This window comes from Amblyomma maculatum, chromosome 1 (assembly GCF_055883805.1).
Source record: "Amblyomma maculatum isolate TAMU_Amacu chromosome 1, ASM5588380v1, whole genome shotgun sequence".
NCBI classification, from domain to species: domain Eukaryota; kingdom Metazoa; phylum Arthropoda; class Arachnida; order Ixodida; family Ixodidae; genus Amblyomma; species Amblyomma maculatum.
The window spans coordinates 242,576,943-242,600,177 of record NC_139344.1 but is presented as its reverse complement, the minus strand read 5'-3'; the positions used below and the strand labels follow the sequence as shown (position 1 = coordinate 242,600,177).

The 23,235-nt window shown below is 49.7% G+C and overlaps 2 protein-coding genes across 5 annotated transcripts in view; both read left to right on the top strand.

Annotated features, from left to right (window-relative positions):
* The window catches only part of LOC146206079 (dual specificity calcium/calmodulin-dependent 3',5'-cyclic nucleotide phosphodiesterase 1A-like), a 563,618-nt gene that overhangs the window by 309,842 nt on the left and 230,541 nt on the right, over positions 1–23,235 (top strand). For 2 of the 4 annotated variants that reach the window (XM_084590729.1, XM_084590728.1), the window contains exon 1: positions 7,687–7,913. The exons of the other annotated variants lie outside the window; for them this stretch is intronic. The gene's annotated coding sequence lies outside the window, so the exon portion shown is untranslated. Of the gene's footprint in view, positions 1–7,686; positions 7,914–23,235 lie in introns of those variants that run through there. 4 annotated transcript variants of the gene reach the window in all.
* LOC146206080 (uncharacterized) overlaps positions 1–23,235 on the top strand; it is a 120,252-nt gene that overhangs the window by 32,956 nt on the left and 64,061 nt on the right. The gene's annotated exons all lie outside the window — the stretch shown is intronic.

Below are 23,235 nucleotides of genomic sequence, written 5' to 3'. Positions count from 1 at the left end.
ACTGACTGGTCCGGCATTCATTCGTTGGGCGTGATCACTTGTTGGCGGGAAAAGCTTGGGAACGGCGAGGAGAGGAGGTACATTTCTATTCTTCAGCAAAGAAACCACAGGCTGGTTCTGACAAGTGGTTTTACTTCTCAGAAACCCGAGTGCACGTGGCGCCGCATCCGCTCCCAGCATTGTCCGTTTTCTACAATTGCAAATCTTTCCTGCATTCCTGGGAAATCACTTAATGGCTGTATGCGTCATGCTCCTTTCTTGTCCTGCACGTCAGCGGACATGTCACTCTGTCGTCTCCTTTGGAAAGTAGGCATTCCTCACTGGACGATAGGGCTTATCGACTGGAAGGGTGAACAAAAGAAAGAAAGCACTTCCTGCATTTCCCGCAGGGGGACGTTTCTTTGTGTTTTTCCAGATGTTCTCTTGGCAGGGTCAATTTGGCATTTGCAGAGTGTCCACAAAGCAAAACAGGCTTACAAAACAGGATTCCTGGAAACAGGCTCACTTAGAGCCATTGGACCATCACCACATATTCGCAGCACTTATCCATGCCCACAGGCGAACAATAGAGCGCGCAAATGCGGATGCTTGGTCGTAACAGCCTCCTCCCCCGCCAGAAGAGTCTCGGAGGGCAGCAGTCCCAGCTGCTGCATGAAGAGACGACTTAATGGCCTGCACGTGAACGCTTGAAGCTCGCTGTTGCTTGTCGCGTTGTCTTGATTGTTGTAGGCCAAATTGCTCGAGCTGTCTGAAACTCAACCACATGTCGAAGCAAGCACTCGGCTCCCGTCTGAAGAGACCAGGTTAAAAGAAAACTGCCATTGTTGTTCGAGAAAAGCCCACTCTCAAGACGTTCAGGACCCACGTATTCCTAGAAAACCAAACGTGCTGCTTTACATAGCCACACATATACAAGCGCACGAAAAAAAAAAAACCTGATTATCAATTTGGATACATGGTGAGGAACATCTCGGACCGCTTAGAAAGAGCGGCTAAGCGCGTCCGCATTCTCATTTAACTTCCCCTTTTTGTATCTTATTTCAAAATTGTACTGCTGTAAAATCAAGCTCCACCTAAGAAGGCGACTGTTCTTCGATGTCGCAGTTTGCAGCCAAGCCAGGGGACAATGGTCCGTCTCTACGGTGAATTTGGCCACTCCAAGATAGCACTGCAATTTTTGAATGGCCCATACAATGCAAGCGCATTCTTTCTCTGACGCGCAATAAGCCCTCTCTCTAGAACTCAGTTTTCTGCTCAAGTAGAGCACGGGGTGCTCATTACCGTCGTCATCTCTCTGGCAGAGAACAGCACCTAACCCTCGATCACTGGCATCACACTGGACCGTGAATTCTCGGCCATAGTCTGGAGCTCGCAATACCGGACGGCTAATCAGCAAAGCCTTCAGGTTTACGAAGGAGGCTTCCTTTTGTTCGTCCCAGACTACATTTGTCGGTTCTGTCTTGCGGAGAGCGTCGGTCAGAGGGCTAGCCAAAGCTGAATAGTTAGGGATGTAGTGATTGTAGTATCCAGTCAGACCCAGGAATGCTCGAATTTCCGTCTTCGTGCTCGGCCGCGGGTAGTCTGCTACCGCAGAAATCTTAATCTCGCTGGGTTTCCTGAAACCTTGACCTACATTGTGACCCAAGTAGTCCACGGTCGCCCTTGCCAGGCAACATTTCTCGGCCTTTACGGTTAGTCCAGCTTGACGCAAAAGGCTCAGTACAGCTCTTAGATGTACCATATGGTCCGCCCATGAGTCGGAAAAAACCGCAATGTCATCTAAATAAGGCACCGCGAATGTTTCACACCCATTTAACACCCTATCCATGAGTCGGGAAAAACAAAATGGAGCATTTTTGAGCCCGAAACTCATCATTGTTGGCTGGTAGCTGCCCGTCGGAGTGACGAAAGCCGCGTATCTGCTGGCGCGTTCAGTGAGCGGTACTTGCCAGTATCCTCGAGTAAGGTCCAGCGTAGTCACATATGCCGCTCTACTGACCTGTTCTACTCTCTCCTCAATATTCGGAATAGGATACACTTGATCCCTGGTGAGAGAATTTAGCTTTCGGTAGTCTACCACAGGCCTAGGGTCTTTACCTGGAGCTTCTACTAAGATCATAGGCGAAGCATAATCGCTTTCCGAGGGCTTTATTACTCCCAATTCCAGCATGCGAGTTACTTCCCTATCCAGAATTTCTCTTTGCCTTGGAGAAAATCGGTAGCACCTTGATCGCACTGGCACGTCTGAAGTCACCTCAATATCGTGCTCAGTCAAATCAGTTCTGCCTGGCCTGTCCACGAAGCAGGCCTCAAACTCTGTTATTATCTCGCCCAGATCGGACAGCTGGGGTTTCTTTAGTTCTCCTCTCTGCTCTGTCTTTTTGAGAAGCTCCTGAGCGTTGCTTCCTTTTCCGCTGAGGCAAATCAAGTTATCCCCCATCTCCTCGGGAAGGTTTAACGTTAGATTTACCACGGCTTCCCTCTGCACATAAGGCTTCATAAGATTGCAATGATAAATGCGCACTGCTTTACGCCTACCGGGGAATTTCACTTCGTAGTTAGTGTTAGAAAGCTTTGCAACGACTTCATCAGGTCCTTCCCACTGTACTTCGAGCTTATTCCTGAGATCATTGGCTTGCTCCATAGCTAAGTCCTCTCGGGTTCCACTTAGAAGTCTCGTGAGATTGCTAGACACCGGCGGCAAGAGGTTACTCTCAAGAACGTCCTCATTCCGCGTCTCATCAAGCTCACTTTCAAGTTGACATATCTGAGATGCCTCGCTCTCAAAGTTTTCTGACCTGTTATCTTCCGCATTTACCACTGTTTTAACTGCCGTTTCCTCCGCTGTGGATTTTTCTAGAATGAGCAGTGTAGCTAGTTCTGGCGCCTTTGAACGTGTTAAGGCTTGCACAACTCTGTCTCCGAAAAGGATGCCCCTCTTTCGCAGCAGCATGTCCGATTTGTTGGAGAACAAATACGGATAGCACTTAGGAAGCTTTCCTGAAACGGCAGCCTCGGTTGTTAATTCGCCGAAAGGGCCCTCGATGACCACGTTCGCGATCGGCAAGCACACACTCTGTTCCTCAACTACCTGTCGGATCCATGCACACTGTCCTGTATAGTCGGAAGGCGATACATACGCCGGATGGACAACATCCATCGTTGCGGCCGAATCGCGCAGTACCTTGCAAGGCTTCCCGTTGACTACTAGGTCATGCATGTAAGGTTCCAAAAGGTGCATATTTTCATCGCAGTCACTGACGTACGAGAAAGCAATCTTTTCTTTCCGGCAGTTGACGGCAATGTGACCCTGCTCATTACACCTAAAGCATGTGAGCGGCTTTCTAGCCTCAAACTTTCTCTTTGTGTTCTGCGCGTTGGTCATTTCCCCACTTTTCTCACTGCCGTCCTTTCTAGGGCGTTTGCCTGAAGAAGCCTTCTTTTCTTCGTTTGCAAATCTAGCAAAGTGCCTTTTCTGACGGTTATTTACACTCAACTTGGGATTGCGGGGCCTATCCACTGCTGGGTTGCTGAATTGTCGGCGCGAAGCATACTCCTCAATAAGTTCGGCAGCTTCAGTTGCCGACTTAATTTCGCCTCGGTCCTGTAACCAATTTCTTTCTTTTTCTGGGAGGCAGTTATAAAACTGCTCCAAAAGAATTCGCTCGACTACAGCGTCCCTGTCACTGTAGGAATCAGTGCTCTTTAGCCACTCGCCCAAATTAACTCTTAAATTGTATAGGAATTCAGGGTAACTCTCGTCCCTGGACTTAGTAGCGTTCCGAAAACGTTGCCTGAACGCCTCGGCGCTAAGCCTATACTTTCTCAGAAGGCAAGCTTTGACCTTCTCGTAGTTGTCCGCGTCCTCCTTGCTTAGCCGCGCGACAACCTCCGCTGCCTCGCAGGGCAGAACCGTCAATAATCTCTGAGACCAAGTGTCTCGCTGGAAGGACAGTTTTTCGCAAGTTCGCTCAAAGTTAGCCAGATACAGACCGATATCCCCTGATATCACATATGGCTGCATGTACTTTGACATCTTGAAATCTGCCTCCTTGTTGAGACGAGGTACCGCTAGCTGGGGACAATCGCCCGACCTCTTGCTCAACTCTAGTTCTAATTTCCGGAGCTCAATTTCTAGCTTCTTTTCCTCTCTTTCCCGCTCTTTCTGCTGTCTGAGCTGTTCCTTTTTTTGCCCGATGAGGTTCCATGCTTCACTGAGCTCCTCATCATCGGTTCCCAGATCAGTGATTGCCTTTATAATCAAGGGTTTTCGTGCCAAACCACTTGTATCAATTCCCAATTCCTCACACAATAGCAACAGGTCCGGTTTCTGCAGCTTTTGTAGGTCCATGATCGCTCCGAGTGTCGGCTACTTCCAAAACAACAGTGCAAACTACCAAACCTAAAGGCGTTTCAACACTTTTTACCAGTTCTAAATTCTAACCCTGTTCTAGAACCTGGTCCACATCAGAAGAAAGCCAAGCACTCACCCACACATGCGATCGATGTTCCGAGCTGCCCTCTTGTTGGCCGATTGTTGCGCCTGCTTGTTGCTTGAGATGCCACCTCCGATCACAAGATGTGGCTTGTAGATTCTGATCCACCTCGAATCACCAGATGTTGTATCTTGTAGATCCAGATCCCACCTCCAGTCATCAGATGTTGTGGCTTGTAGATTCAGATCCCAACGCTGGTCACCAGTTGTCGTGACGCTGGGGCTACGTCGACCCGGCCTTCACTTGGTAGCGTGCAGAGACTCGGGGTTGAAGTAGGATTGAATCTTCGAAGTTGGTGAAATATGTACAAGCAGGTTTAATGGCACTTTGGGAAAACTTATTTACAGGATTATTTACATGAAAAAGAAGGGTATATTTAACAAAATGGCAAGCGTAAAGAGTTCATAGCGAGAAGCGTCTGGATGAGCCGTTTACCCAGGGCTCAGAGCGACATTTCGTGCTCTGCAGCGTCCTTAAAACCCCCTATGTCCAGCCCCTCTCTGAAGATGCTGACCAACCAAATCCAGGGCACGCCCCTCAGGTATCGGCATCCAATCGAACACATCACTGCACTGATGGTCTGAAGCACTGACTGGTCCGGCATTCATTCGTTGGGCGTGATCACTTGTTGGCGGGAAAAGCTTGGGAACGGCGAGGAGAGGAGGTACATTTCTATTCTTCAGCAAAGAAACCACAGGCTGGTTCTGACAAGTGGTTTTACTTCTCAGAAACCCGAGTGCACGTGGCGCCGCATCCGCTCCCAGCATTGTCCGTTTTCTACAATTGCAAATCTTTCCTGCATTCCTGGGAAATCACTTAATGGCTGTATGCGTCATGCTCCTTTCTTGTCCTGCACGTCAGCGGACATGTCACTCTGTCGTCTCCTTTGGAAAGTAGGCATTCCTCACTGGACGATAGGGCTTATCGACTGGAAGGGTGAACAAAAGAAAGAAAGCACTTCCTGCATTTCCCGCAGGGGGACGTTTCTTTGTGTTTTTCCAGATGTTCTCTTGGCAGGGTCAATTTGGCATTTGCAGAGTGTCCACAAAGCAAAACAGGCTTACAAAACAGGATTCCTGGAAACAGGCTCACTTAGAGCCATTGGACCATCACCACATATTCGCAGCACTTATCCATGCCCACAGGCGAACAATAGAGCGCGCAAATGCGGATGCTTGGTCGTAACAGCGCTGTGAGCTCACTGCAACTTGCACCGTCAGGTGCACCGACTGCCTGAAGCGGACGCAGAACCCATCGCAGACATATCGGCCTGCTGCTTAAACAGGGCCGAGGAGCCACGGCTACAGCTGATTTCGTTCACTGAAGCCCAATCGTGGCTCGGAAATGCGCCAGTCACGGAATATCTTCTTTCTTTCTTTTTTATTGCACGGGCTTTCTTTAACGCTCCGAAAAAAGATACGTGAGGCTTCAGCACAGTGGTTAGGGCGCTCGACTACTGTGCCCAAGGACGCAGGATCGAATCCCGGCCTGGGCGGCCGCTTTTCGATAGAGGCGAAAAGCTAGGCACCCGTATGTCAGTGCACGTTAAAGAATCCCAGGTGGTCAAGATTTCTGGAGTCCTCCACTACGGCGTCTCTTATAGCCTGAGTCGCCTTGGGGTGTTAAACCCCAAAACCAAACCAAACCTTTCTTTATCGGAAATAAATAGGATGGGGGTTTCAGAAGGTTCTCTCGAACTTCGTATATCACATTTATAGCCTAAAGGCAATAGTTCATCATTTATAAATTTTATCCTAATCACTGATTAGTTAATTGAGAAATAAAAAAATTGCCTGTGATGCGCCAGATGGCTGAAAGCTATGTACAAGTGGTTTCTCTGGCCTATCTCAAATGTTTCAATTCTTAACCCTTGGCTAAAGTTGGTTTGGTTTGTGGGGTTTAACGTCCCAAAGCGACTCAGGCTATGAGAGACGCCGTAGTGGAGGACTCCGGAAATTTCGCCCACCTGGGGTTCTTTAACGTGCACTGACAATGCGCAGCACACGGGCGCCTTGCTTTTCGCCTCCATTGAAAAGCGGCCGCCGAGGCCGGGATTCGATTCCGCGTCCTTGGGAACAGTAGTCAAGCGCCATAACCACTGCGCCACCCCGGCGGGGTTTGGCTAAAGTTGGCTTGGACACCCTGTGTAGCCACTGTTGAGTGCCATGAGTCGAACCAAGCGTTCAGAAGGAAGGTATGAATAGCACTGTACATAAGAATCGGAACTCTTTTTGACAGATGGATCGCTTCAGGAGGTAGGGGTCATATATCATCTTAAAGAACGCCCGTAGAGTTTGAAAGAGCAGATAAATGCCCTGTTAGCATCGGGAAGTTGAAAACATATTCCTTAAAATACCACCCCGAAAGTCGAGCACCTTTGCTTATGAATCTGAGATGAAACAGTAACTGCATGCTCTCCGTCAGTGGAGTAGTGACACGGGAGCAGCGATTTATGGAGCTAGGCGCACTCAATCAGAAAGAAGTGCAGCTGTCCGAACATGCTGTAAAATTAAGTCCGGATGCATTTAACTGATTGCGCCTTTGCCAGTCACTAGACATATTTTTCTTTCTTGGTACACTGAATACCACTATAACGCTATTAACAACGTCTGTGCACCTAATGATCAATCAATTGCCGAACGATTCACTAATCCGTGGTCACCGACGCACCCAGCATGATCGCCATTAGGACTATATTAACAAACGCTCACTGATTCTGACTTCTGTTTTTCTTTTTACTTTGTGTCTCATTGAGCAGTAACTTGTTCTCGCAGCCCTAGTAACAAAGGACAAACAATTTGCGTTGGCCACTTCATCGTCACTGGCCGCAGGCTAGGCGCGCGTGTGGGATTTGTGGCCAGCCGGCAGCTAATTGCGGTTCCAAAATAGATACCCCCCCCCCCCCTCCCACACACGTACACACACAATTCCTTTTCCCCATCCAGTGTCTGCTTATCTCACAACTCGCCAGGCTCAACCTTAGCGTGCCGCGCTAGTAGTGTGCACGGAGCGTGAGCATCATCCCGCCGTCGCTACGCGGTCCGCTCCGGCCAGCTCCTTTTTATCCCTAGGCCACGGGGACGAAACTTCCCTGGCGCTGTGACGCGCACGCGCCGAGCCCACGTGACCGCGCGGGGAGGAGGCTCGGAGGAAACGCTCGTGGGAGGCGCGGAGCAAATTGGGAACACGCAGCGCTGTGGAGGCACGTCGTTCGTCGCGTGGAGCCGGCGTCTAGAACGCGCGCCACTGCTGTCACCGGCGGCCGCCGGCACGCGCAGCATCAATCGCGGCCCATCGGCATCCGTCGTCTCGCGTGCATCTGATTTTTTTCTGTTGTTTTGGCTTCCTCCGGCATACGTCGGTGAGCACCGCCACAGGCTGACCTCTCCCTCGCACGGCCGCTCCGCCGCCTTACCGGTGAGCCACCTCAACTGTGCACGCAATCCACCGGCTCCCGCGCGCTCTGCTCTGCCACGAGGGGCGTTTGCCTGCGCAAGTACGTGCCTTTGGAGCCGTGCATGCACCAGAGACGCATCTCTGTCGTGTTATGCCAGGCTTTAAGGGCGTCTGCAGCGACTGCTGGCCGTGGTCTAGCCGCGACGCTCGCTGCTGCCAGCTGCGAACCGCGCACGAGCTCGTCGCACGCCCGGCCTGTTCCCAGGCGCTGCTGCCTGGGAGCGGCTGCCTCAAGGGCCTGCGAGCCGGCTCATTCCGCACCCACCAGCAAAGCCAGTGCCTCAAAAAAAAAAAAAAAAATCAAGGGGGGTACTTTTATGCGCAGTGCCCGCACACTGTTTGATATGACCGCGCAATGTACGGTTTGCGACACTGCCTTGAAGCACGCTACAGTCAGGAGAAAGCTCAAAGATAACCTCAAAAATGCTTCTCTTGAACTTCGAGTATATAATGTTCCTTGTTCCACTGACATGTTCCTTTAAAGCTGCTGCACGTAGTTTTCTGTCCGCACTCTCACTCTTTGTTTCCGTGGTATACGCCAGCTGTGCGATGACCCTTCTAACATGCCGGTAAAGTTGCGAAAAACTGCTTTTTTTAAGTAAGCCAAAAAATGTGCTGTATATCTTTTTTTTTCCCCTGAAGTTTATTAGAAATCCTTTTGCATTGTAAATATCATCAGTGCCATATTTCTGACCTCTAGTCTTTTTTTTTTCCTCGATTCAGATCTTTGTGCACCTCATTAAGAATGGAAATCGAGTTCGAATTTTATGATATTTAACTATGCACCTCTATCATGTGCTTATTACTCTACGCGCCTTTTTAGTGTCCGCTGTATGGATTATAGATCGAAGGTTCATTACGCAGAATACATTGCAGCGGCATCTCTTATTCCTGAAAGGTCTCCACCCAATGACGTAGTAATAAAACGTTAATTTCTTTTTTTTTTAATTGATCACTTTCTCCTGGTCAGCTGTGTGTAACTTCGTAGTCCAAAGTGAGTGGGCGAATAGTAAGCAGTGCTTTTATAATAATAGCCCTGTATCGTCCCTATATTATGTTCCTTACCGCCAAGAAGCTTCGGCGGGCGTCCCAGTTTTTGTCACGATTTCTCGATCACACGCGTCGGCCTTTCCGTCAGGCTTTGTATGCACCCGCTCCCCTCAACCTTTATTTTCCTTTCGTAGTGTTTTTTTTTTTACTTTCCCTATAATTGCTTTTGTCATAGATGTCATGTTCTGACACACGCTCTGGTGGTTTTAATTAATCACGCAACGGAACCCTCATTACAGTCGGGTTATCACTGCGTGGACCAGTCGAGGTTCCAGTAATGAGAAAAATCGCGAGGAAAATTCCTAAATGGGGGACTGATCTTTAATCGATAGCTCGAAGAAATCTTTTTCCGTTTTCCTCTTTTACACTCTGTGTCGTGGTACCTTCGCGTCGTGTTAAATTTCACTCTGCCGATTACGAATCGATGAAGGATTTGCACAGCGCACAACAAAGGAAATGTTCTGCCCATAGCGTGCTATACGCACCGCGCATCGCTCGACCATACGTCACCTTCTATTTACGTGTCCTTTTCTCGCAAATGATGCTGCCCCCATCGTGGCGCCCTCATCAAAGAACGTTTCCAAAAAAGGAATATTACCTTAAATGAGGAGAACGGCGCAAGTACTCCATTGAATGTCAAGCGTACCGCGCGGAGTTCATCGCAATTAGTAACCTTGCTCAGCGATTGCGCAGTTCACTCTCGACAGCCGATACCGCCTAACCTTTACGTAAACCCTAGTGAGGCTATCGGAATTCCAAAGCACGTGTGTTCTACTTGCGCAATAAATACTACACGGCCCGCGTTTTTCGTGGCGGCTTTTGTACCCTTCATTTTTGAGCTGTTCCAGGGCAGCCCGATTCGCACGAACGACTACGTAACTAACTGAGCTAGTTCAGCAAGTGCACTAAGCCACTTCAGTGATTTGGCGGTGCGTGGCAGCTCTTTTCTGTGATTCATAAAGGCCGCGCAATACGGCAACTGGATTTTGCGACAAATTGTCGAACGTGGACTGAACAGCGGAACAATTACGGGCCAGGTATGGGTGGAGAGGCTGCACTTGGGGATCGCAGGCTTGTTTAATATTCGAGAAAACCGCGTGGCGCAATACTACCTCACTAAATCAGAGAGGTGATCATGCCTTTAGCGACAGCCGTGCATTCCTCTTGAACTTTTGTTTTTCCGAGCCTCCATTCCAGAAAGATATATCATAAAGCCGTGCTCTTCGTTTCGCGTTCATATACTCTCCCATATGCACATCTTGCACGTGCGATCTCTATAAGTGAGTAATGAAAAGGCCAAAGCTCCGCTTGGATGACCTAATGGTCCTGTTGGCCTATTCATCTCTTATCCTCGTGGTAACTATGAAATAGTGAAGCTCCGGAAACTGGAATTTAAATCTGACCGTGGTTGCGCAAGATTATCGTCTTCGTAATATATCGACCTTGACACTCGAAGCTCAGGAAGACCCCGGGTCAAAACTGTGACGGGGAATATATATGTAAGCTACCAGAAACGTAAGCTTTTAATACCACCCTGTGGCGCTCACTTGATTACTGTTCGAAGATACCCGACAGCTTGTTGGTGAGAAGTTCGCTCACAGTGGTTGCTCTCGTGTAGGTAGCGCAGTCGACCACTAAAATGTCGATCATGTGTCTCAAACACGTCGTCCTCTTCTCGCCAGGAAGAACATTTTTGGTAAAAAAAAACACGCATACATTCAGCATGATGATGTCGAGATGGTGCACTTCTTAACCGGGACAAGTGGCTTCACGCACTCACTTTTGGTGCATCGATGTTTGCACTGGGAACATTCCAAAAAGTCATAATGGCGCTCGCTCCCACTCTGGCCTAGAGTTATTCTGGCCGAGTGGACGAGATCGTCTTCATGCACAATCTTCTCACGTGTTGGTGCCCCTCTGGCGCCCTGTGACATAGACTCCTCCCCCCTAAAAGAAAAAAAAAATTATGAACAAGAAAAAGGCGGCAAGAAAGGCTGAAAAGTGAAATCTGACTCCTCGTTGTCACGAGACGCCAGTTGAGCGATGCAGGCGGTGCCATGCGACAAAGAGTACACACAGCCGCATCTTGGGAAGTTTCCGTGCGCTGTGACGCGGCGGCCATGCGTGCGCGAAATGGACACAGTATGGCTGTTTTAGCACTTCTTGAATGGCCGTCGATTTCGAAAGAGATTACTGCAGCAGGTCCGCATGCCGGCGTAAAGACGCGCGCCTATTTGTTCCTCTCCAGTGACGAGAATCCGCTCGCCTTCGGTGTGTCGTGTGCGTGCGTGCGCTACGGCCAGGGCCAGGGCTCCCGACCGGCCGCCAAGATTGCCCTGGAGTCGCGACGCTCCCCAAAAGCTCGTTGAGATAAGCGCTATCTGTAGCAGCAACGTGCTGCCTTGCAGCTCGTTCAGCCGTTATTGGCATGATCTTTGGCCACGTGCTCGGCCCGCTCCGGAGCGCTCTCGTATCAGCGATGAAGGCTCTCGAGGTTAGGTCTGTCTTTGTTTTCCTGGTCTAGTATCTTTCACGTTAGGAGCCCGATACCCGGTAGCGCTGTCCACTCTGGGGGGTTGGTCTCTTATTGAAGAGCTGGTTATCCCGTCCACCGCGCCGGTTGGCTCTTCCTCTAGCAGCGGAAGCGTTTATATATAGAGTATACGTAAACTCGAACGAAGTGAGACAAACATTTTTGTTTTCCTTCTTTCTACATTTATTTCGCTACACTTGTAAGGCTCTCTATAGGAATGTGACAAATCTTTTTTGTCTTATGATCCGACGAGGCCTTTTGCGTAGACACTATGTTACTCACAGTGTTGTACGCCCACCGTGCTGATAAAACATTGATGTTTTCAGGCTATACAATGAAACCGGCCGGCACTGGCTATAATGCGCTAGGACAAATAGCACTGTGACTTCACTGTGGTCTCGATCTGGAGTCCTTTCAGGAGACGGACATGTGCAAAAAGGAGCACTAAAAAAAAAAAAAAAAAAACTAGAATCACAGCACCATTCGAGCACCTTATTTGGCGTCGCAAGGTCAGCGTAAATATTCATTTTTATCCATCGACGTTTGTTCAGAACACGGCATGCTACCGTGGCCTTGATGGATGGCACAGACCAACAAACAAAGTACTTCCAGCTGTACCGCAGGCTACACCAGTGAACACTACCGGTAATCTTGTTAGCGCGCTCCCAAGCAGCGTGCAGTCACTCCGCGGTGTCCTTGCAACAACGTAGTTGCTGTAAAAGAAACGGCGCAAGCGTCAACAGCGTAAACTAAACGCCGCAGCGCGTGGCTTGCGTGACCGCAGCCGCGGTGGGCTACCAATCATAGAGAGTGGCCGAGTGTTGTGGCGTGTGCATAGTCGCAAGCTTTCTCGGACGCTTCCGCCGGCGGAAAGAGGGGATAATCCCGAGCGCACTGAATTTTCGCGCTCCTGGCGGAGTAACGCTCTCTTCGAGGAGAAGCTTTCTCGGAGGCTGCGTTCCGGCGACCAAGTGCCGATGAGCGTGCGCCGGACGTGCTCGTTGATTATAGTCGGCGGCGCGTTTCTACCCAAACGGCCCGTTGCCACTCACGAAGGCCGGCCTTCGATGCTCCCTGCATCACACCGATCATCATGATATATACTTTCGGACACGCGAGCAAGTGTACGCGAACGGGAAACCCGCGTCGTAAGCTTCTGAAGCGGTGGCATAGTTTTCGCATTTTCCTTCCATTGTTCGTTAGATGTCCCCGCTGAGTTTCGCACAAACAGACCCGGATAAGTTCTGCTACCAAGGGGATTCATCTATATGTCTGATTTGGTTTTGAGGTTTAACGTCCCCAAGCGACTCAGGATATGAGAGACGCCGTAGTGGAGTACTTCGGAAATTTTGACCACCTGGGGTTCTTTAACGTGCACTGACATCGCACAGCACGCGGGCGCCTTGCTTTTCGCCCCCGCCGGAAAGCGGCCGCCGAGGCCGGAATTCGATCCCACATCCTTGGGCAGAGTAGTAGAGCCCCCTAACCACTGCACCACTCCGGGGGATTCTATATCTCAAAGGCGGCATAAAACAGAACTGAGGACGAAGGCAAACAGCAGGATATGAATTAACTACGCCAAAAAGTTATTTTAAACAGTGGGGTTTGTTCTCAACTGAGTATCGCGGCAGTTCGAATTTTTTTCGATGTACATAATTGGCCCTTTTCACGGGCTGGTTACGCTAACTGGCGACCCTTTCCGCGTGATTAGCTGCGTATGCATGCATGGAGCGACCCGACAGATAGATTGCACGTGCTCGCTGTCTCCGGACGCTGTGACAGAGCCTCGGGTGTCGCGAAATGCGATCAGCGCAATGCCGGAAGCGCGGCATTGCCCCCAAAAAGGGTCCATGACGTCATTGGGGAACGCGTCTGCCGAATGCTGTTCAACAGAGTGGCGTCATCGGGTTGCCGCCGCGCGCGCTGCCTCTAGCTGCTGACGCACCTGAGGACGCCAGTAGCGCTCCGTCCCTTCCCCGTGCACCACGTGTCCGCATAATGGGCCACAATGGGCGCACGCGGTGCTCGAGGTGTTTCCTGATGCGGCCACGGAAGAACAAAACTAATAACGTAGGCGCCGCTCTGTCGGTGGCCCTCGCCGAGCGGGATGATGGGTGGCGCTTGAGCATTTTTTTCCCCGTCGATGTTTGCCAAACGAGAACGGGACTGGCCTCCGGTTATGCTCGAGCTTCTGTTCGCGACATCTGCGCGTATATAGCGGCCATCATTAGTGAAGACAACTAGCCATGTTCGAGCCGATCCTTCTGTGTCCTGTGCGCGTTTATTTTTAATTTTTCCTGCAAGCATCGTACCACTGTGGCAGGTACAGTATCCCGTTCGGAGGTCAGCAGCAAACCGGCGGCGTTTTGCGATCCCTCTCCTATCTACCCTGTAGTATGGAGAGCTGCTCCTTTTCGTTCCACCGAGATCTGGCAGTGAGCGAAAATATGTCACGGCTCGAGCTTGCGCGTCTCCGTACATGATAGGCTCACGTGGTCTGCTTCTCAATTCAAAATGTTTGATACAACTAAATCTTAATTGCAAACAAGATCACGTCATGTTATTCGTAATAAGCGAACTCTTTCCATGCCACTTGGCAAAGTATCAGCGATAACAAATATATTACGGCGCCATACATGCTCTTGCATAATGTGATGTTTGACGGAACGGCGTCTGGTCAGGATGAATCATTATTCGCAAGATGAAAATTGGGTCACTGACCTGCTGTTATTCGTTTATGTTACTATTGATAGAATTATCCGCGGACTTACTTGGCAAGTTGTTTTCACGTGTTCATTTCAGTGACGCCTTGCGGTAACGGTACGTCGGAGCAAGTCCCCTACAGATTGTGCCCGCAACCGCGTCAGAAGGCGGGCGACTTCGTCCAGCATTTCAGAAAAGCTCCACCAGGTAGCCAGAAACTGGCTGCTTGAATGATTCCCGAGAACAGTAGCTGTGTTCTTCCTCGCGGTGCATTCGCGTGCTATCGCAAGGTGCATCTGGGGTTCGAACCATTGGTCGATATATTCATCCTACACAGCGCAACAAATTTGTATACTTACAAAGCACTTCAAGTTATCGATGGATCGATGGTTGAAGCTATGTTGACGTGTCACTAGTGCCACGGTTTCCTCGCAGAAGGAATGCAGTTTTTTCACGGTTGCCCCACAACAAGCGCATTATTTGCTCGACTTGTTTGCTGAAATGCATGGGGTTGATAAAATGATTAATGGCTCGTATATGCATGCCTAAAACAGACGCGCAAAACTTATGCTGACGCATTTACAACGAGACGAAGGCAGCTTAGCGTTTAAAGTCCCTCTTATCGTCGAAGCGATGTTCAGCGGCATGCAGCGATATTTAATTGCCCGATTTTTAGAACTTTAAAAGCGCGCTTTTCGATTGTTCGCTTATATCCTTTTCTGTTCTTTTTAGGCGTCTCAAATTCTGATAGTTTCTTTGTTTTTACGTTTTTTTTTTGTTTCTTGCTTTTTTCCGAATGACGCCGTTACGCTTATAGTCATCTAAACGGCGTAGCTCCGTTCCTCCGTTTGCAGGAGCGTCCTGTCTCGTCCTCATATTGCACCTCGACTTGTCTGGCTTTCTTCTATGCAAAGCGAGATATAATGCACGCGGCGGCTCATCGTGACCGGTCGATCACGATGCGGTAAAACGAGGGGAGATATATGCCGCGCAGGTGCCCCTCGTAGCGCAACGGAGCGATCACAACACGAGGAAAAGCTGCGAATCTGCCCGACTGCGTCGTTAGGAGGGACCACCTGTTTCGCCCGGCTTCCCACTGCAGCGCCAAGGAACACAACCAAATAATAAAAAAAAAAAAAAAGAGAGAGTGGAGGGTCGAGGACATAAATCGGGCTGCAGCAGCTGTTCGGTCGCAGAATCTATCAGCGCCTACACTGTACAGGGGTATTAAACAAAGTTTAAATAAGCACGAGTTGCTGCAATGCACGACCGCAACTGCTGCAGAGTGATAATCGACTTCCTTTGCTTTGGTGTTGTCCCGTTCCAGCTATACTCTGTGTTCAAATATAGGTGCTGTTTGCAGTGAGTGGTTATACTATTAGCTTCCTGTTGGGGCTGACAGCAACGCGCTTCGTATGATTTAGCTGCGGATGTAGCTGATGTTATCGCAACTTTTGTGACGTAAATTTCCGCGGACTGGCACCTGAATCTGCGGGTTGACTTCGTGCGAGGGCGCCATCGCCAGCACAGTCGGTTTCATTCGTTCCCTAGCTTCCCCAGTTGTGAGGACATCAAGTAATCGGTTTTGACTTTATTCTAGGGGTACCGAAGTTTTGACACATCGAGGGTGAAAGTTCCTTTGTCGCTTTGAGCTGATGGTCTTGCGCCTGTATCTTTCCTGTATTGGCGGTATTGCAAACTTGGCCGGAAACACGCACATGTACATTAAGTGCCACAAAGGACGCTCCCCCCCCCCCCCCCCACACACACACAACGGTGTACCACGAAATCCCCGTGCTGCCAGAGCGCGTGCGCACTACGGGACACGGGATCCCGCTACTCCGGTAAAGGTAACACGGTACGCGGTTTGCTAAAGGCGTCTCTTATAGCAGTCTTTGTGATTTTATGTCATTTACAGAGTCCTCGATGTCGGGAGCTTAGCAACAAGCTGTTCCGTAATCATTTCGGAAAACAGTTGTGTATACATTTCGAGTGATCGTGTGTGTGCTAATTTTAAGCTTGTAAAAAGAAAGGCGCCCAAGGGCAGTACGCCGCTGTTTGCACATCGTGCAGTTGATGCACCACTGCCAAGGCCAAACAAAGAGCAAGTTTGTAGTTTCTATTCGAACCCCGCCGCGTTTTCACAGTCATCATGAACTCCTAGGAGGGCGTCCGGAGAACGAAGTGCTTCACTGGCAATTAATACACGCTCGTGAGCTACGCTTGCGGCACGTCACATTATTTTGTGTTGCCAGATTTCTTTTTTTTTTCTTTTTTTTTTTTTCACTGAGAGCAGGAACATATATACACAACTTCACCAGTTTTGAGGATATGCTCACAACTGGGAAAGTTGCGAGGGAACGAATAAAACCGGCTGTGCTGACGATGGCGCACTTGCATGAAGTCAATTCGTGGATTCCAGTCCGCGGAGAAATTTACGTTAGAAAAGTTGCGATAAAAATTAGCTACATCCGCAGCTAAATCATACGAAGCGCATGAGCGTTGCTACCAGCCCCAACGGGAAGCTAATAGCATAACCACTCACTGCAAACCATTCCTGCAACATGCGGCAGCATGTCGGACTACGCGACAAGTATGCGGGATTCGAAGAAGCAAGCACCCAGCGGACGGATACGTCCAGCTTCAAAACACGCATCTTGCGGGCCGGTTTTAAAAGTAGATTGTTTCGAAATGCCGGGGTAGATTTTGTCACGCTTTACTGCAGAAGACTTGCGAGCTTCTAACGACTGGCCGCCTCCTTTGGTGCTCTGTGAAACGAGAAAAATATCTCGCTAAGTTTTTCCTAAATACGTTTCAATGCATCGCGCCCCCGACTCTTACCATCGTGTTAACCACGGTATTTTAGAGTACGCCGCGTTCGAAAGGACGCTTCACATTTTCACAATCTGTTCTAGGATGTTCATGGTTGCTCTTCACCAATGGATGACATCATAAGTGCGCAGAAAAGTGCGCATCATAAGTGAAATCAGAAAAATCCTGGAAAAACTTTCATTTTCTTGTACTCCCATGAGTACTAAGCCAGTACTTTGCACCCCTAGCCTGGTGCGGCGTAAGCGAGCGCCCCTTTTTTCTTGTAAACTCGGTGTTAGACTATACTTCGGCCCCTTAATATTTATCCGAAGTGCTTTCCACAGACAGAAATGAGGTCAGAGCTGCAAAAGACTGTTCGATTTGCTTTGAATGTATCAAAATAATTACGAGGGACTTTAGCGACTAAAGTAGTGAATGGCGAAAGCCTGAGAAGTCTCATCTTATCTAGCGTTCCTACCATCTGCAATCCCAATCTTGAACGCGCGCCAAGGAACGCCACGCGACAGGAGCGATGGCGTGCCATCCAAACGCACACTTGTCGGAGAAAGTGTGACAGATACTGCACCTTTCCTCCAGAAGTCTCATCTTATCTAGCGTTCCTACCATCTGCAATCCCAATCTTGAACGCGCGCCAAGGAAAGCCACGCGACAGGAGCGATGGCGTGCCATCCAAACGCACACTTGTCGGAGAAAGTGTGACAGATACTGCACCTTTCCCCCAGAAGTCTCATCTTGTCTAGCGTTCCTGACATCTGCAATCCCACACTTGAACGCGCGCCAAGGAACGCCACGCGACAGGAGCGATGGCGTGCCACCCAAACGCACACTTGTCGGAGAAAGTGTGACAGATACTTCGCCTTTCCTCCAGAAGTCTCATCTTGTCTAGCGTTCCTGCCATCTGCAATTCCACACTTGAACGCGCGCCAGGGAACGCCACGCGACAGGAGCGATGGCGTGCTATCCAAACGCACACTTGTCGGAGAAAGTGTGACAGATACTTCGCCTTTCCTCCAGAAGTCTCATCTTGTCTAGCGTTCCTGCCATCTGCAATTCCACACTTGAACGCGCGCCAGGGAACGCCACGCGACAGGAGCGATGGCGTGCCACCCAAACGCACACTTGTCGGAGAAAGTGTGACAGATACTTCGCCTTTCCTCCAGAAGTCTCATCTTGTCTAGCGTTCCTGCCATCTGCAATTCCACACTTGAACGCGCGCCAGGGAACGCCACGCGACAGGAGCGATGGCGTGCTATCCAAACGCACACTTGTCGGAGAAAGTGTGACAGATACTTCGCCTTTCCTCCAGAAGTCTCATCTTGTCTAGCGTTCCTGCCATCTGCAATTCCACACTTGAACGCGCGCCAGGGAACGCCACGCGACAGGAGCGATGGCGTGCCACCCAAACGCACACTTGTCGGAGAAAGTGTGACAGATACTTCGCCTTTCCTCCAGAAGTCTCATCTTGTCTAGCGTTCCTGCCATCTGCAATTCCACACTTGAACGCGCGCCAGGGAACGCCACGCGACAGGAGCGATGGCGTGCCATCCAAACGCACACTTGTCGGAGAAAGTGTGACAGATACTTCGCCTTTCCTCCAGAAGTCTCATCTTGTCTAGCGTTCCTGCCATCTGCAATTCCACACTTGAACGCGCGCCAGGGAACGCCACGCGACAGGAGCGATGGCGTGCTATCCAAACGCACACTTGTCGGAGAAAGTGTGACAGATACTGCGCCTTTCCTCCAGAAGTCTCATCTTGTCTAGCGTTCCTGACATCTGCAATCCCACACTTGAACGTGCGCCAAGGAACGCCACGCGACAACCGCCGCAAAAGCGGGACACACTTTGTCCACGAAGTATGAGCAATTAAAGGCTTTCGCCTTAATAATTATGCGCCGTGGAGAGCATTTGTGCTTCATGTGGCATGCTGTGTTACTTTAAGTGCAAAACGGTTCGCGAGTCTACACTGGGGGCCCTCATAGCAGTAGCATCGGCACGTAATTGCCGACGTCGCTTATCAATTACCTGCTCATATCACGCTTTCTTGCTTCCTATTGGTCTCTTTTTACCGCATGCCGTTAACCATCGTGCACCCTGGTGTAACAAACTGATCAGAGTTGGTGCCATGTACAGAGCCTCCCATCTGCGTCGGTCCAGCTCCGTTCAGGCGTCTAAAGCGACACGTGATTCCCGGCTCGGTGAAAAACCGGCGCTCATGCAAATGTCTCGTTGGCGTACGGATTCATCTGTTTCCTTGACTTCATTCCGGTCGAAACCGCCGATCTTCGGTGCAGAGCTATTCGAGGCCGGGGCCCCTGCGGGCGCTACACGCAAAGGCGTTCGCGGCATCGGCGGCGCACTTCGTGTAGCCCCGGGGCACTCTGTTCGCTTGTCGGGCATTTTCCACGCGAACGCGGCTGTGCCTTCTGCGGTTGCGCGGGCGGCCCACACGCGCGCTGTATCGTAAAGCCACGCATCTCCGCGTCACCAGCGTAAACAAGCGGGGCGAAGGACGCAGCTTGTTGTCGTGCCGGGCGTGTTCTGTGCGCGAGCAACAAGGCCCGCTGTCTGCACGAAGAGGCGGGAGTGCTCTGAGCGGCTTTCTCTGCGTTTCCTCGGGCCGACCGTCGTGAGTGGGCTGCGCTTAATTACGCCGTCTTGCGCGCGATTGCTGGAAGACGCGTCGTCTCATCCGACGCTTTTCCATTCGTCCGAGGAATCGGCGATGGCTTCCTTCCTTTCTTTTTTTTATTTTTCGTGCGTGCGAACACCGTGGTCTGAAGTTTAGCTGATGAATGTACGACGTCAGCTTGCTCGTTTCTTTTCGTTGTTTCTGTGTGCTTGAATGGTGGATTGCTTGAATGTTGCTCTTTCCATGCGTGTCGCTTCATTGCATTACAAACTGACTATGGTTTGCTGTGAAAAAGGCCTCACGTTGCTTGCTCATTAAACGAGGCTCAGAGTTTAAATGATTAAGTTCGGTGCTGATTTCCTCCCGAAATTAAGCACTGATGGCATTGCTCCGCAAATACATGAAAGCAATGTTAAAATGCTTCTGTACAAATTTAATTGCTTAACCGGCACCGAGCTCAAGAATTTGAATGGCGGGAAAAGAGCCATTTGAATTTAAAAGTTTAGCCTTGAAGCCGTTGGCTAGATTTCTCATTAGTTATAGCCTAAAGGACAGAAGTTATAACTTTCATTGGTTCTAGTGGCTGTCTGCGTGTAGTGACAAGAACAGAAATATTTGAGAATTTTTACTCCACTGTTTTTATAGACCCAGACAATTTTTAATCGCTTAATAGGTTCCTTACTTGACTGCCGTGACAGCTATCTCGAACAAATACTGCTGAGAGCACATGCGCGGTTATCAGTTATTGATGGCATAACAAGGACCAAGAAGCATGGCAAATAAACGAAAGAAGCACAGAAATGGTGCCGAAAAAAAGTTTCAGGGTGACAAAGAGCGCGCATGTTCTAGAAGCCATATTACGAGGTATAACAGAATGCTCACAAAGTGTTCACTTCTTTGTAATTTGCCAATTACATTACAGCGGCAGGGCGCCTCTCCGCTGGCACGTTTCACTGCCTAAGTGGAGCGAGTACAGCTCCAAAGCGCCTTCCATATAAGTGGGCATCAGACCGGCTAGAGTGCACGGCTCTTGCTTATCGTGTCATGCATGCCTGTAAAGCGCACGGACACGCAATAAGCGCTTCAAAACGCACGCTATAACTTGCCCTGCCGTGCAGGAAGAAATGCTGCTGTCTGGATGCGGTAAATCGAAGTGGGCGTTATTACCGAGTCCCTGCTGGCATTAGTTTCGCATCCTGCAGCCTTCGCCTTGGTGCGAGAGGGCCCATGGACGCACTGTGGCCTTTACCCGCGCGCTGGGAGGAATCGAAATTATCGGCGCGGGGATGTTCGATCAATCTGGCTGGTTGTGCGTCGGCACATACGATGCCCGCATTCGATCAACGGGCTTCCCGCACCTGCTTTCCAGCCCTGTCCTTCTGCGCCATGCCTTTCATTTGCCTGGCAAAGGGTTTAGCGCAGGATGCCTCAGACTTGGTTACAATGAGGCTGCCAGTTTTGTGTGCGCACGTTTGGCATGTTTCACAGTGATTCCTCTGATCGTGGGCTTGTTTAGGGCTTCTTAGGCGAGAAATTTACTATAGTGTGGCGGCCATCGCTTTTAAAGACATCTTGCGTCTCAACATTTCCTTCCCTTGCCCATACCGCTAGGTACTGAGCACGAATCGGCTTCTTCCACTGATTTATTTAGTTATTTATTTTCGGCATACTGCAGGCTGAGTCCGCAAGCAGGAGTGGCATATATATATATATATATATATATATATATATACAATACAAAAAAAAGCATAGAAACACAACTGCTCAAGACATTAACAAATTTGCTAGGCTGGTCGAGAGCTGTTAGAGCGACACGAGCAAGAATGAAAATGTCAGTCTTGAACACGCATGATACAAAAATGATCAACTCTTTATACGCTTAATTCTAGCTACTCCAAAGGCTGTAGGGAAGAAGCAGGCAGATTATTCCAATCTGTAATTGTATTAGGAAAGAAAGAACCTGTACAAGCTTGTCCTTGCAAAGTGACAAGCTAAGGAGAGCACATGGGAGTCGCGTGTCTTTCTAGTAGTAAGAGGCCGCATGTAAGGGTTAGGTAAAAGTGCGAGTTTCTGATTACGCAAGAGAAATAAAATTTGAGTCGTGGAAATTTTTGTCTTGCCGGGAAAGTGTGGATTTCATTTCCTACCGTTAGTTTGGATACCGAATTTGTGCGACCGTATTTGGAACCTGTCATTTCTGGATGGCTTAGGAGGATAATGAGCAATAAATACAGCATGTCCCGCCCGAAAACGTGCGCTAATATTAAAATATTCTCAATGCGAGAAATAATCCCCCAAATTACGAGCTATGATCCCATTGTTTGATTGACCGCGCCTGTACCCAATTATGAGATAAAAAAAAAAATAATAAATGGAGCAGAATTTTAACTTCTCCTTTCTTCGAATTGCAAACAAATATATACATAATGAAGCCCGAAAACGGAGGGTCGTACGTATTCCGTGCAACTAAATTTTTCGTCCTCTGCACAACAGACTTGGACCCCGCCGAGGTGGCGCAGTGGTTACGGCACTCGACTACTGTTCCTAAGGGTGCGGGATCAAATCCTGGCCTCGACGGCCGCTTTTCCATGGAGGCAAAAAGCAAGACGCCCGTGTGCTGTGCGATGTCAGTGCACGTTAAAGAACCCCAGGTGGTTGAAATTTCCGGAGTCCTCCATTACGGCGTCTCTCATAGCCTGAGTCGCTTTGGGGCGTTAAACCCCACAAACTAAACCAAATAACCGGCTTGGAGATTATTTTCTCAACGCGCCTCTCCTCTTTTTTTTTTTTTTTTTTTTTTGTTTTTAAGTTTCATTGGGGGTGGGAAGCGTCCGTTCATTTCAAGTTGGCATCATTGAGCTGTGCATATGGAATCGTCGTATTTATTTCCAGAAATTTCTCATACGCTGTTCAGCCGTAAATCCCTCCAACAATAAGAATAGCAGTAAATCTCGTTGTCACACTGCCGCGTCGGAGCCTATATTCTTCCCATCCATCCATTCGGGGATCCCTCGTAAGAAACCGCGGGAGCCGAAATTTGTTCTCCGCTGTCATTCACCCACTGCAGTCTCTGGTCTGCGGCGCTACAGTGTTGTCTCGCAGTGAAGCACGTGCGCGCGTCCTCAAGTCGCAATAACCGAGAGACCTTCAGTGCGGACTGTCCGAACTATAGCCCTGTCAATGGGACACTGGGCGAGGCGGCGCCAAATAAAAATGAACGAGCATTCCTCGGGGGAATAACACGTTCGAAAAGACACGCCCCCCACCCTCCCCCGCCCCGTCCATTCTTTTATCGTCTCGCTTTCACAGCGCAGCTCTTGCGAGTTTTTTTTTCTTGCGCTCTTATTTTCTCAGTATGGATCTGCGTCAGCGTTTCTGGTTTCCGCGCCAGCCCTGCTCTCATCTCCTCTCCCGTCAACCCGTCCGCATTTCGAGGCTCTCTTTGGCGTGTCAATGGTATGGACTACAGGATTGCCCATCGCTCATAGGCGCCTTGCAGCTTCTGATCGATGGAACGCGCTGCTGGCGTGCCTCC